Source organism: Heterocephalus glaber, unplaced genomic scaffold (assembly GCF_053883595.1).
Source record: "Heterocephalus glaber isolate CG9 unplaced genomic scaffold, H.glaber_assembly_v1.0 deba00001608, whole genome shotgun sequence".
Classification (NCBI taxonomy): Eukaryota; Metazoa; Chordata; class Mammalia; order Rodentia; family Bathyergidae; genus Heterocephalus; species Heterocephalus glaber.
In genome coordinates this window covers 18,554,621-18,568,950 of record NW_028258379.1, presented here as the reverse complement: position 1 = coordinate 18,568,950, position 14,330 = coordinate 18,554,621, and the positions used below count along the sequence as shown (strand labels likewise).

Genomic DNA, 14,330 nt, shown 5'->3' with positions numbered 1-14,330 from the left:
TCTTCCCTCATAACATATCTGGGGTTGTGAAGGTAGGAGGAGAACCTCTGTCCTCAAAGAATGTCGACTCCTACCCAGCCGTGGAGGGTGAAGTATGACTGGTCCAAACCACGCATGGCAATTTCATCCCATCCTCTAATGACTCATCTTAGGATGGACAGAGTGGCTCATAAAATACAAGTTTTCTTGGGAGGACTATCAACGCCTCTGTGGACAATCAAAAGTTTGGGGTTGTTTTGGAGTTGTGTATTGTTGTGTATCGTTTGGTGTTTGTCTTTTCCTCTTTCTTCAGCCTGGAACAAGAGCACAAGCACAGCACGATGCCTGGATATATAGAAGCCACCATATAGCTACAAGGTCACAAAACTGAGAAGTCAACATGTACAGATGGAAACAATGAAGAAGAGCAAGACCTACTATGTTAACCCAGATGGATAGACGAGGTGAGAATCTGGGACGGAGAATTGCTAACTGGGAGTGAGGCCTGGGGAGGGAGAGGAGGACTGAGGCTCACCATCAGGCTCCTGCAGCGAGATGGAGAAAGCTGGGTAAGCGCATCAGGCTTGGCTGTGCCCTCTGCAAGTCTCTCCTCTTCAATCTGTATTCATGGGCACTAGGGCTTGCACTTATAGCTACAATGTTCTCATTTCTTCCGGGGGCCCATCAGCCCCACGAGTGCTGCGCAGCTAATGCCGATTCCACCCTCCATCTGGCTTTACTCACAGCTCTATCCTGAGTCTGCCTTCTCATTATTCTTTGATAGGATGCCTGTCTGCGCCAGCCTGGTTTAAAAGCCCTATCATATTGCCAAAATTAAAAACAAAATAAAATAGAAAAAACAAAGGACAAAGGAGGAGAAAATCATAACGAAAGAGAAAGAATGAGGCAGGGAGTCTGTGTCTTTGCAGTCTCCCTTTCTGTGCTCAGGACTTTTCCCTAAAACTGAGCAGGGTAGTGGATAGAATAGAAGAAGGTCTCCTGGCTGATGGCTTAAAGCTTCTCAGCAGGTGCTGCGGTCCCTCTGAAGTGATGCACAGCAACATCAGAAAGGAACCAAGGAGAGACACTGCTTTTCTAGGGCTGGAGTGTGAGAGATGGCTGGGAGGAGCACAGGGTGAAGTTTGCACAGCACCTGACAGCCCCCTTCTAGACTAGAGTGAGAGGAAAACTCCAGGCTCCTTCCTTCCCGGGTGAGCTAATATTCTGGAGCCCTGATTTGGGTTCATCCGATCCTCCATTTCATCTTTTTCATTTGACTTCCAGCTCCATTTAGGGAAGGATGAAGTTTCCCGTAGCCTTTGCTTTATTCCCAGTGATTAGCATGATGCACAGCACATAATAGGTGCTCAATAAATCATGAGTGAATAAGAAAGTGTGTCTGTCTGGGGTGTTAGCAAGTGTTACACGAGCTCCAGCTGTTGTAGTTTTGGGATGTACTGTGGTTGCAGTTGTTACTGAGGTCACCGCTGTGCTGGTGCTGGTGGTGACAGATGGAAAAGGACAATCTCATCCCCCACCCCGAATCCTCACACCTTAAAAATCAAGAAGACTATCAACATCTTTAGGTCAATGCTGATTCATGGCTGTTCTTGCCCCTATTAGTTTCCGTAGTGTAGGATGTTACCTCTCCCTCCCCTGCAGGTACAGCCAGATCAGTGCAATCCTCTGAGATTGTGGGGGAGAGGGTGGGACAGAGGCAGGTAGGGGTGCCTGCTACTCCCAGATCACTGCTTCCCTTTCCCTGCAGACTGCTCACCAGCCCCTAAGCAGCTTCTAACAACTTAACTGCTTGATAATGTCCTCCTTCCTCAGGGGACACATGCTGCTCTTGAATGAAAAGAGAGTTTCAGTGATTAAACCCGAAACTGTGTGTTTATAGCTAAGACTGGCTTTTAGAAATTAACTTGAAAGTGTTCCTGTCCCTGGCCCCCTTTTTCTGCTGCTTCCTGGTGAATTTTTTCCTTCCTCTGCCTGGGGGTGTGAGGAAAAAGTTGGGCACCAAACTCTCCCTGGGTTCTGCTGCAGCTATGTCTCTGGCCCCTGCCTCCAGTGTGAACAAGGGCTCCCCCCATTTTGCTCAGCAAAGAACACAGGCTGGGCAGCCCCGGTGTGAGGTTCCTCACTGGGCTGTGCTGATTTTTAGGGGTGCACACTATGGCACCATAGTGCTAAGTCTATCAGGATTTCCTACAATGCATACTGGAACTGTCCTTTAACCCTCAGGTACCAGCAGGACTCTTTAGCTTCCAGATTCCAAACCCTTCCAGCATATCTGGGCTGCCTGCCTAGGGCAACTGAAAAACAGGATCAGGACCACTTCCTATTTATTTTTATCTGTCTTAATATTTGTGGAATGAATTGGAGATTAAGTAGGTAGAAGGGCAGTAGGGAAATGGATAAGAGAAATATTTGTCTTTATATCCTCAATAAAAAGTATAGTCATAGATGCTAAATGAATGAATGGATGAAGGGAAGGAATAAAAGGCAAAGGAAGAAAAGAGGAAACTATCAACTACAAAACTTTATACCAAAGCATAAAGTTAATGGGCTCTGCAGTCTACCAGCCACCACTGTTTCCTGAAAATATATGATAAAATATGTGCTCGATCAACAGGCACACCCACAGCCTCCACACACACAGCACACAGCAATGCGATGGTACTTTCTCATCTTTCTTCTCTGTCTTAACTTTTCTCTATCTATCTATCTATCTATCTATCTATCTATCTATCATCTACCTATTTTTTTTAAATGGGGCTTTTGCCTATTTTCTATATCTTTTTATTATATTGTAAGCTCCAAGGGTGAATACAGCTTTGTTTTCTTTTTTCATCATCTGTGCCCCTAGTGCCTAGAAGAATGGCTGGAACACGGTAGGTGCTTAAAAATAATAAGTGAGTGAAGAAATGTATGAATGCATGACGATGGCAGTCACTGTACTGTTAGGGCTGGAACTCTCTTGCATGGTGAAGTGCGGTTGCTATTACTGTCCACCTCCCTGAGCTGTGGCAATGGGAACAAGAGAGAGAATGTCAGTAAAGTGCTTTGCACAAGGCCTAGAACCTAGCACGTGCCTGATAAAATGGCAGTTAATATTATTATAGCCCCCATATAATATTGCAAGAAACAAATGAAAATTAAAATGATCCAATCTTAGAAGTGAGAAAAATAAGGTTTAGAGAATTTAAATAATGTGACTTAAATGGTATATTGAGGGAATGGCAGACGGCAGCTTCCAACAAAATCCTGCCTGCCCTCAAAGCCTGTAGTCTATCTGCCACACTGCACTGCTTGTCATGTACATCCTCAACCCACGATGGGCAAGATATGCAGGATGATGGGAGTCAAAACTCAAGGAAATGATTAGGTTAAATTTCAAATGTATGTCTTTCAAATTCACTTATTATAAGATATTCAGGGAAGGGAACTGTAGAGTACATACCTGTGTATGTGGCTGTACAGAGGATAGGAGAGTGGAAGGCACTCTGCCTGCTCTGGAGGAGGAATCTGCAAGGCTATGAATGTCACAAGAACACTCAGATTGGAAACAGCCTTATAAAGGTGAATCATTCCCAGAGTGGATGGTGGAAGCCCGGAGTTCCGGTCAGTTTCCTGCCATCTAACTGGGATATATTTGATAACTCAGTGCCCATTCTAGACTTTGTTTTCCTCATCTATAAATGACCTGGAAAAGTGATCACTAATCTCTTCCAATTCTAATAGACTTCTCTAAATGTTATAGGAGCAAATGAACTCAACAGTATGAGAAAACTTGGCACCTCTAACACAAAACTTTAGTATGAGCTAAAGATATCATCAACCATGCACTAGAGCAGTGGTGGCAAACCTGTGACATGCATACCCCAGAGGGCTGTTTGTTACCATTGAAAGCTCTAAAAGATTTGCCATCACTGTACTAGAGGAAAAGTGCAAAGATTCACTGATGTACTAAAAGATTCATCCTCCCATTTTCTTCTTTGAAGTCACTTTTAGGGTCATGGTTAATTATGTTTTATAATCAAATGTTTATAGTCAAATGTTCTTATCCCCTGCTTTGTCTTGGCCATACTTTAGTCAGTCCTACAAGCCCCTTAACTCTCTTGCCTCCAAGCCTGAGCATGCACAAAAAAGTCGAATGTGTCTCCCTTACCAAGTTCTCCTGGGAATCAGCCAACCACATGGGACTCTTTGCCTGCCAGACCCCAATCATTACTTTCCCCTGCTTGTCAACTCCCCATATCCTCAAGGACTCTGCTTAGCTCTTCTAGCCTCCATATTTACTCAATAAAGTAAGACCTTTTTACTGTTTGATTTTTCTTAGAAATTTGCAGACCTTATTGTTGGATTCTTCTTATCACAGTTCTACCTTTACCTCCCTTGCAATAATCCTTTTGAACAAAAGTCTCTTCTTACAAATCCAGAATTTTCTTTGACATTTCAAATGCTACAACTGTAGGACCTTCTAAATATTTCTCAAATTCACTTACTTCTGTTCATATCCACAGTCACTGTGCTAGTCCAAATTTAGTTCAATATCAACTCTTTCCTGGACTTGAGCGAGTGTCATAGTTATATTTTCATTACTCGGACAAAATAGCCAATACCCACAAGTTAAAGGAGGCAAGGTTTATTTTAGTTTACAGTTTGTTGAGGTTCCAGTCAATAGTTGGCTGCTCCAAGGCAGGACAGCATGGCAGAGGGGCACAGCAGAGGAGAAACAGTCCGTGGCAAGGCAGGCAGGAGGCAGTGAGCCTTCCTTCTTTCTTCCCTTTTTATTCCATCCAGGATACAGGTCTATTGACTGGTGCCACCCACATCAATGGAGGGTCTTCCCTCTTTAGTAAGGCTATCATACACACCCAGAAATATGCTAACCAATCAGTGGACTAATTCAGTATTACATTCCCATGATCTAGTACCACACAACCATGATCCAGTCACTCCTAAAGTCCCACCCATGAGCATGTGAGGCTTTCAGGAAACATCTAGATAAAAGCCATAACAGTGAATATTTAGCACTGATTAATATCCCTTTCAGTTCCCTCCCATCCGATAGCCAAAGTGATCTTTAAAAAAAATAAATCTGGTCATGTCATGCCCCTGCTTGTAACTGTTTAACATTTGCCATTGCCCTCAGGATAAGTTCTAACCCAATACATTACTCTAGCAGCAGGGCTCTCCCCCTCCTCCTGCTCCCTCATTCCATACTCCCTCTGTGCCCCACCTCATTGACCCACCTTTGGTTCCTTGGGCCCTGAGGTGTTATATTCCTTTTGCCCCTTATGACTTGCGTCAACCTTCTGCCTGCATGCATTCTCACTGACTTCAAACCTCAGCTCCAGCATTCTTCCTTCAGAAATGCTCTTCCTCTGATTCTCCAACTAGGGCTGGTTTTCCATGCTTCTTCAGTTTAATAAAATTTAAAACTGCACACTTAGCTAGTGATTATTTAATATACGTACTTCTCCTATTACTATAATATAACATCTATGAGGCCAAGGACAGGTCCAGCTTTGCCCACCATTGTACCCACCAAGGGCCAGAATGGCATCTGGCATATAGTCAGTACTAACCAATATCTCAACATCTATGATTTTAAATAATAGTGTGAAGAATAGAATTATACCCAAGAACTTTCTTCTGTATGCCTTTGAAAACATGGCCCTTTGAATGCAATCACTATTGTGATCTTTCATTTAAACCATGATGATTTCAGCAGTCACAGAATAAGAGGAACAGGGACTAATAAGCTAGAAGTGTGTGTGTATGTGTGTGCACACATGTGTTTGCTGATCTTTTCAGATGTAGATTCAGATATATGCTTATAGCTTTATTAAGCTTAAACTTTTTTTCATACAAAATCCCTGACCTGATCCTAGCAAAATTTCTCTGTCTCTTTAAAAAAAACTCTCACCATGTCCATTGTTTCTAAGAAATTGAAGTTCTATCCTGATTGGAGTCTAGGATTACTCTTATCTCTTTTCTCCTCTTTTACTTCCAACCAACCTTGCACTTAAACAAGGTCACTCATATAGCAGTAAGAATGGGATCTTGATTGAATGGGTTTCATGTCCAAACCGTCTTCCTGTAGGAAGTCACCTACTATTCTTAGGGTAATTGTGAGCTCCTTGAAAACTGAAGTTATATTTTACTCTTGCATCCTTTGCTTTTATTGTAGTGCCCATTACATGGTAGGGGATCAACAAATATTTGTCAAATGGAAGTAAACAGTATTGGGAACAGATGGTTTTCTGCTAACATTTCATAGTATTAGTCATGATATTAGCCTCTAACCCCAAACCTCCTTAAATCAATTTCTCCTTTCATATACATGCATTTACCAAGGTCTCATGCAATATAATTGACTTAGGGCAACAAAAATTCCTAGCTAGGGAAATTTACTCCATAAGAGAGAATAAAGGTTAGTAAACCTAATCAATTTAATTAGTCTCTTTGGTACTTCTGAGCCATTCTAAATGGGCTTTTCTAGCACTGACCAACGCTTTCACAAAGGCAAACTCAGCTTAGATGGTAACATTCTCTCCCTAGAAAATTATCTTTGAAATGAATACAAAAAGTAGATTTCCTGTAGGAAATTTTTGGCTATAAATATGAAATATAAGTATTAAAGAGATATGCATAAGAAGGGGAATACATGGCCTAAAAAAAGATTTGGCAAGAAATTTGATGAAAAAATTTGAACAAACCTTTTCCTTGTACCTATCAGCATCAACAACACATGTTGACCACATTCCACGTGCCAGGCATTAGGCAGAAAATAGTGGAGGAGGCACGGTCCTACCATTTCTAGACTGTGTTATCTGGTTTGGGAAATACAGCATGTACTTTAAAAATATCAAGTAAAAGCAAATGTACAAACACAAAAGAAACAAAATTAAGATGTTCATCAATAGAGAACCAAAACTCAAGTGTTAAGAACAGAACTCAAAATAATACAGCCTAAAAATCAGAACCTTAAGTGATACACAAAGCCCTGATTATAATCTTAGGGAGGAAAAGAGTTCCATACTTGAAGAGTAAATCTGTACAGACTGTGGGAGTGGATTTCAGTGATCCCAAAGCTTTTTTAAAAACAAAACAAAAAACAGATTCAGTCATTTCATACTACTCCTGAGAATCAATATATCTGAACATTTTATCTAAGTGACATTTCCTACCTTCCTTCCATTATTTTTTGGGACCCCTCCAACCCAGCATGAAATCTTCCTGTCTCATTTCTAGATTCTGATGCTGATAAACTTTTAAAATTGACCCTTAAGTCTCAGGAGTCATCCCTTTAAAGCCCTTCTAAAGCAATGGCCACGAGCATTCTCTGCATTAACATTAGCGCTAGTTTCCAGCAGTTCTTGGAGATGTCTTTGAAACAAAATCAAACTTCTATAGATATAGTGAGCTGAGGTATCATCAATAGGAAGACGTTTGAACGACAAAACAAATCGAACAGTAGAGAAGGCTCCAACGTTCTCTGAAACCTATGTGGTGTGAAAGGAATCTTGTAGTATCTATTTACATGGAGGAATGTTCCAGGTGAACATAGCAGATCAATAATTGGTCTTTTTCGATCAATTTATGGTCATTAGTGTAATAAAATATCAGGTAGTCTAGGAAGAGAAATTGAATTACTGTTCATATTTCTTCACACCTTCCTTATGTTTAATTATATATTGATATCCTTTGCATATGACTTTGTGGTATCTTCCACTAAAGTGTTTACAATATTACAACCCACCCCACATTGGCTTGCCATTACCAAGGGAATAGGAATAAAAGTAACAACATGTGAAACAGGGACTAAGGTCTCAGGAGGTTATTAAATGGCTCCATAGTTTCTTTTGTACTCCTATCACTTTCCTAGAGAATGACACTCCCAGGCTAAGCAGACTGTGAACACCCTGGAACAGACTTGATTTTAACTTGAAGATTTGAGCTACTTCCAGCCATTTTACACCCTGGAACCAATCCACCCCAACCTATCCACAGATCTCTGAGTATAAAATTTATGTACTGCTTCTCATGAGCCACTGAATTCTGGGATGGCTTGTTAAAACCATTACTTAGGCAACAATTGGCAAATGTAGCTACTGTGAAGTCATTAAAAATCATATTTTCGAAGATTTTCTTTCTGATTTGAAACAAAGGTCATTTAATGCTAAATTGGGATTATACAATAATTATGCAATTATAAAATAATTTCTGAAAAAATTGGGAATTGAAAAACTCAGGATCAAAAATTACTAAATAACTTTAAATATATATATATATATATATATATATATATATATGCATTGCTCAAGGGAATAGAATAAAACATACCAATATGTTAATAATGACCATTTCTAGTTGGCATAATTATACTCAATTTTACTTACTTATACTTGCCTGCTGTGAAATAAGTGTTAGATTAATGTTGGGTAAATAGTTAACAAATTTGCTTTTATCCTAAAGTTTTGACAATACAGATATATTACTTTAATAATCATAAAAATCAATATTTATTTTTTTAAATGGAGATCCATGCTTTATAATGTTGGTAATAACCTACTAAGCCAATTCTTTATGAAGTTTCTTTCCAACAGAGGTAAATACTCCTAATAAAGCTATAATCGGAAGATTGGCTTATTAAAAAGTATTTGATGCAGAGAAAGTAACAGTCCTACCAAAGTCAAGATTCCTTATATCAAATGTTCCATCAAAGCCCTCAGGAATTCCACTGTCATGAAAAAGCACTATAGGGTCAAACAAGTTCTTCACAGAGGAAAGAAACTAAGTGTTTTGAAGGGATCATGGGCAAGAAAAGGTGGAAGGTAAAAGAATGGTGAGGAAGATCTGAGAGGATTGAAGGGGAAAAGAAAGAGGAAAGAATATGTACAAAGAAATAATTCTGCTCAGTGTCACCCTGAGGACACATCTGTTGACCATCATACCATCATCACCAATCTCCATTTAAAGAAAATCCAAGGGACAAACCTCACATTAGGTACAGAGTGGCTCCTTTGCAGCTGCCCAGTCATTCTCCAGGAAGTAGAACTATTAATCCACTACACTAGTCTACATTCCTCAGTTATATTTTGGCCACCTGGTTTACAGTCATTGTTCCTATGGCTAGACCCTCTCCCATTTATCATAGTTCAAAAGGAGACAGCTCCCAAGTTGAATGTGGTGCTTACAGAGATCCTGAGGCTCTGTGCTCCCCCTCTACTAGATGTCACTTAGGGTTAGTAGCTAAGCTTCAGCCACCTCCAGTTGGTGGGGGTGGGAAGAAGGACAGTCCTTGGGCAAACCATTCTGAATAAACAAAGGTCAGTTTCATCACTCTGGGAGGAAGGCGCCCATTAAAACATAGACATTATTACTGCATCAGGAAGAAAGGATATAGAGGGTTAATCAGGGAAAAATTTGAAGAAAGAGGAGAGAATAGGAAAAAGAGGGAAAGACACAGTGACAGGGAAAGGGCACAGGAAAAGGGAGTGGGCAGAAGCAATAGGGCATCACTCACTGACAGCACCTCTCAGCAAGGAGAGCTCAAGGTCACCGATGTTTTCAAATGGCAGCAGTGCCTGCCCTGAACATAGAGGCCTGCATCTCCTTCATCTGAGCAACAGTCTTCCCACACCTGCCCACCAGTTCCCTGTAATGATACAGAATCTTGCTTCCCTGCAGTTTCTACAGGGCCAAGGCTAGGTTCTAGCCTAAGGCAGTTCCTTGCTGTAGGATTCTTCTGTAGGCATACCCCCACCTCTGTCCACCAGAAAATCCTAATCTATTGCTAAGGGTCTGTGGTGTCTGTTCAGGCACCACATTTCTCTGAATCAGTCAGATAATAAGCCACAATTCTAACTTAAGTATGGAAAACTTTTAAAATTATTCCCATTAATTTAGGCTTTTACTAAACCTTTCATTTTCCCCACTGCATAGATTGAGTTCCTTTTCTGTCTTTGGCGCTGGGGATGCATTTTGGGTGGCTCAAAATCCAGAGAAGGAGACATACAAGTGAAACCCAGGCTATGCAGGTCCAGGTTTATGGCTGGAGAGTGTGTGTGTGTGTGTGTGTGTGTGTGTGTGTGTGTGTGTGTGTGTGTGTCGGGGGGCGGGGGGGGTGGTCTTGGGCACGAATTAAGGTATGTTGTGGCTCTGGACAAATTGTGACAGGGAAAAAACTGTCTTCTCAGTCCCAAACTGTACCAGTTTCACATTTCTTTCCTCCCCAATCTGATGGAAACTCACAGTTCCCCTCTACCATTAGGAACTAATTATAGACAAGAGAATGTGGAAGATCTTGACTATTTTTCTGAATCCTGAATTTACTCCAAATGGACAGCTCTGTTTATTCCTCTTATTTACCCCCTCAAAGTCCTGAAGCAGACAATAGATAGGGTTGGACAATAAAAAGAACCAACTCCAATTTTCATATCTCTTTTCCCCCTGCAATGCACCTTATCCCACTTCCAACACCTTCTATTTTAAGGAATGCAACAGAAAGTCTGATGTAACACGTTAAAATATTCCTACCTCCAGTATTTCTTAAACTTGTGAGTATAGTAAGTTATTTCATCTTGGTTTAACCATGTAAAAATATTATTGATACCACAAACTTTTTAATCTTGTTTTAAAAATTAAATGACAGAATAACTTCTCTATGTATTAAATATTTACTCAGTTACAGGCAATATGCTAAGGGGTTTTTTTAGCTTCTTAATTTAATCATCTTATTTAAGCCACACAATCCCAGAGAGACTTACTTTATAGATCAGAAAACTGAGGCTCAGAGGGGTTAAAACATATCAAGATCACTTCACCAGTAAGTGATGGAATTGAGAGTCAAGTTCTGTCTGCCCCCAGGCTCATGCTTCTTAACTTAAGGACCAAATTACACCCAGCATATAGTACATACTCAGTAAGTGTGAATTCTCTTAGCTGTGAATTTCAGTGGCTTTGATGCTGTCAGTACAACCCTACAACCTCCCGCCAAGTTTGCCTTTCTGTGGCTCTGTCTTTTGATTAGGAATCTGTGATGTTCAGACCACTTCTTCAAGTATCTCTTTTTAAACAGATGTGTTGATAATGTAAGGTTTGGATAATGAGATTTTCCATGCCATAAGTCACTAACTGTGAATTAACTGCCTAGCTTATTTGCAATAAATACAGGGACTATTACGTGTAAAAAATCTCAAGGACCCACTGAGCTTGTTCGAAGGATTCTGAACAGCACTACTCAACATCTCACTATCAGCTATGCAGGGTGAAATAGCCCAGAGGGACAAAGCAATAATATACCCTGTCCTTGCTTTAGGATCGAGAGCTTTGGTCTAAGATTCAGAGTACTGAATTGTAAGTCCTACAGAGGCTACTGACCATATGTGTGGCTTTGGGCAAGTTATAAAAACACTCTGAATTAAGTTCTCTCTTTGTAAATTATCAGCCCTGAAATAGATGATTTGCAGGGCCCTGCCTAAATCTAGTATTCAATATTCTCTATCAGCTGATAATTGGCAAGACCAAGATTCTGTGATCTAGCGACATCTTCAGGTGATCCTATGGTCACAAAGTTCAGATTTGCTTTTGAGATATATGATTTAACCACACTCAATCTAGAACTATTTGGAGATGAGGAATAAATAGGATAAGGTTGTAAATAATATGATGCTACCTATTATGGGCCCAAGACATATATTCAGAATAAGAAATTAGCAACAGCACTCTCCCCTCATAAATACCCTAGTGAATCCTATTGACCAAACAAACCTATAGTCCATATATGCTACAATGTCTTATAATCATTGGTGTTATTGCCTTAATAATGCACACCTACCTCTTAAACAAACATGGCTTTCTTTACAAGCCATTCACTAAATGCATACCCTCTTCCATCTTCCTTCAGTGACAACTGGATTATTAAGGAACTCAAAACCACACCAGGTGAGGAGTGGTTAAAATGACTGACATTTCAATAGGAAAATAATAGGGGTCTTCATGTAACTGAAGGTCCACTGTAGGAAAGGGTTTAAGCTCCATCTGTTTGTGCATCTGCAGTTTTCACATCATGGGAGGTATCTAGGCAATGCATACTGAGTCCTGTGTGGCTCCCAAAGCCTGAATCAAGACCAGAAAAAAGATAGTAGAAGAATCTAGGTTACATTTGGTATGGTAAAAGAGAAGGGCTGCTTCATGAAGTGAGCTCCTTTGTCACTGGGATGAGAAGAGAATATTAATTACAAAAGATCAATACTGGTAGTAGAAGACCAAGAAGGTATTTCAACCATATTCCAGCTGGATGAACTTGAGCAAGTTAGCCTGTCCTGGACCCCATTTCCTCATATATAAATTAAGAATGAAAACATCTACCTTATACAGGTATTGCAATAATTAAGTAAGCTCACCACTTCTAAATATTTAGAACAGCATTAAATGTGCCATAGGTTTCACACAAGAATTTAAGAATTGTGTCAAGGAGATGTGCATGCATTGGGTATTGGGTTTCACTCAAAAATTCTGGAGACCCTTTTCAAAGTATAAATAAGAATCTGTAACCAATAAAAGGGGCCCTTCTCCCAAGTCCCAGTAAATGTTTTTATCACCTATGCAGCTGTCAGAAATGCAAAGTATCAATCTCTTCTCCTTCTATCTCTACTCTCAACAAAGTCTAGCTTTGCAGATTTCCAAGGAAGTAGGATCCATTTAACAGTGGCTGAGATGCTGGGTTGCTTGTGAAGGAAGTTCTATTGCAGACTGAGCAACAGAACATAGGGAACACCATAGAAATGAAGTCTCTGACTGGCAGCCTGCCGCCATGGGCATGGTGACATAGGACCCACTATTTGTAGGGCCAAAAATGAGTTTTCAAGGGTGGAAAGAATTCAACTAAATAAACATCAGAGCAGTTATCATCCTGTACAACTGTCACTGAGAAAGATAGAGAATGTGCCAGCCCTATCTGATCTCAGTATGTGGCCTTGGGCAACTATAAAGAAACAATATTCTAATACCAGTGGGCCATAGCAGGAAGTTTCAGACAAGGGCCCCATGTGGAGATTAAAATCTGAAAGGCACAGGACTTTCTTTCCCTTGGGGAATAAAGAAAGGGAGCATGTTAATCCCACAGATTTCATAAGGTTTCTGATTTACTGGCCTCTTAGAAGGCTCAGTTGGGGTTTGTCATTTTGATGAGAATGCCTTGCTGTAAAGGTTAAACATGCTAAGAAGCATGAAATGATCTTCTCCAAGAAAGATTGCATCTACTTGGCAGGGAAATAACTGTCCGATAGCCCACAGAAGGGAGCCTTTCAAGAGTCCTTCATACCCAAGATTCCATCCCTACGCAATTGTCACTCCCAAATTGTCTCTGTTGGACAGGGTTTATATACCATTTATAGGGTAAGGTGGGATAGGCAATGGAAGAGAAAGGGAGGAAAAATGTATACATGTCTCTTCCCTTCATATATCTTCTCTGTAAATCATCTGTCAACGTTTCAATAAAATTTACCACTTACTGGAGATTGATTGGATGCCATTAACTATAATGCCATGATTTCATTACTTAGTAAATCATGGAGGCATAAACCCATATCTTCACAAAATATGTACAGATATTGCTCTTTTTTAGAAAAATACAACTCCAGAGAACCAAAACAAGGGGCTAAAAATAGACTTACTCTTTTTCTTACCCGGAGTCTTCTTATATAAAATTGTCCCACTTGCAAGGTAAATAATTCTATGAACCTTTGTATTCTGCCTAGTTTTAATTTTTGGTATTTGTAGCTTCTATCCATTATTATGACATATCTGCTGTTTCTTACCTTAATAACCCAAGATTGGATTAAAACAGAACCTGTGTTAAAATAAAGTAGATACATGCCTCATAAACTGGAAGAGGAAACGATATATATTTCTGTAGGCACACATATGCACACACACACACACACACACACACACACACACACACACACACCCCTCAGTATTTCTGCCAATGCTACAAAGCCCAAATGAGAGAACAGAGTAGGGGAAGATTTAAAAAAATATCATTTTTCGATCTCCAGGAAATGGATCTTTTATTTTGATTTCAAATCTAGCCACTTATGCAAGAGAAAGAGGGACAGGCCACAACTCATTTTCCCATCAAATATATTCCAAAGCTTGGTTGAGAGCCTAACAATTACAACAGATCATTTTAACCTAAATTCTTCCACATCTTGGGACTGTGGCAGTCCAATCTCAATTCCATACCCAAACCACTGGAAGTATGGAGAAAAGTATACTCTGGTATGGCCTTATGGCTCACCTTCCCCCTTCATACTCTCATCTGAATCATATGC

The 14,330-nt window shown here is 40.2% G+C and overlaps 1 protein-coding gene across 1 annotated transcript in view; it reads right to left on the bottom strand.

Moving 5' to 3' along the window:
- Nrxn3 (neurexin 3) overlaps positions 1–14,330 on the bottom strand; it is a 1,580,164-nt gene that overhangs the window by 1,040,750 nt on the left and 525,084 nt on the right.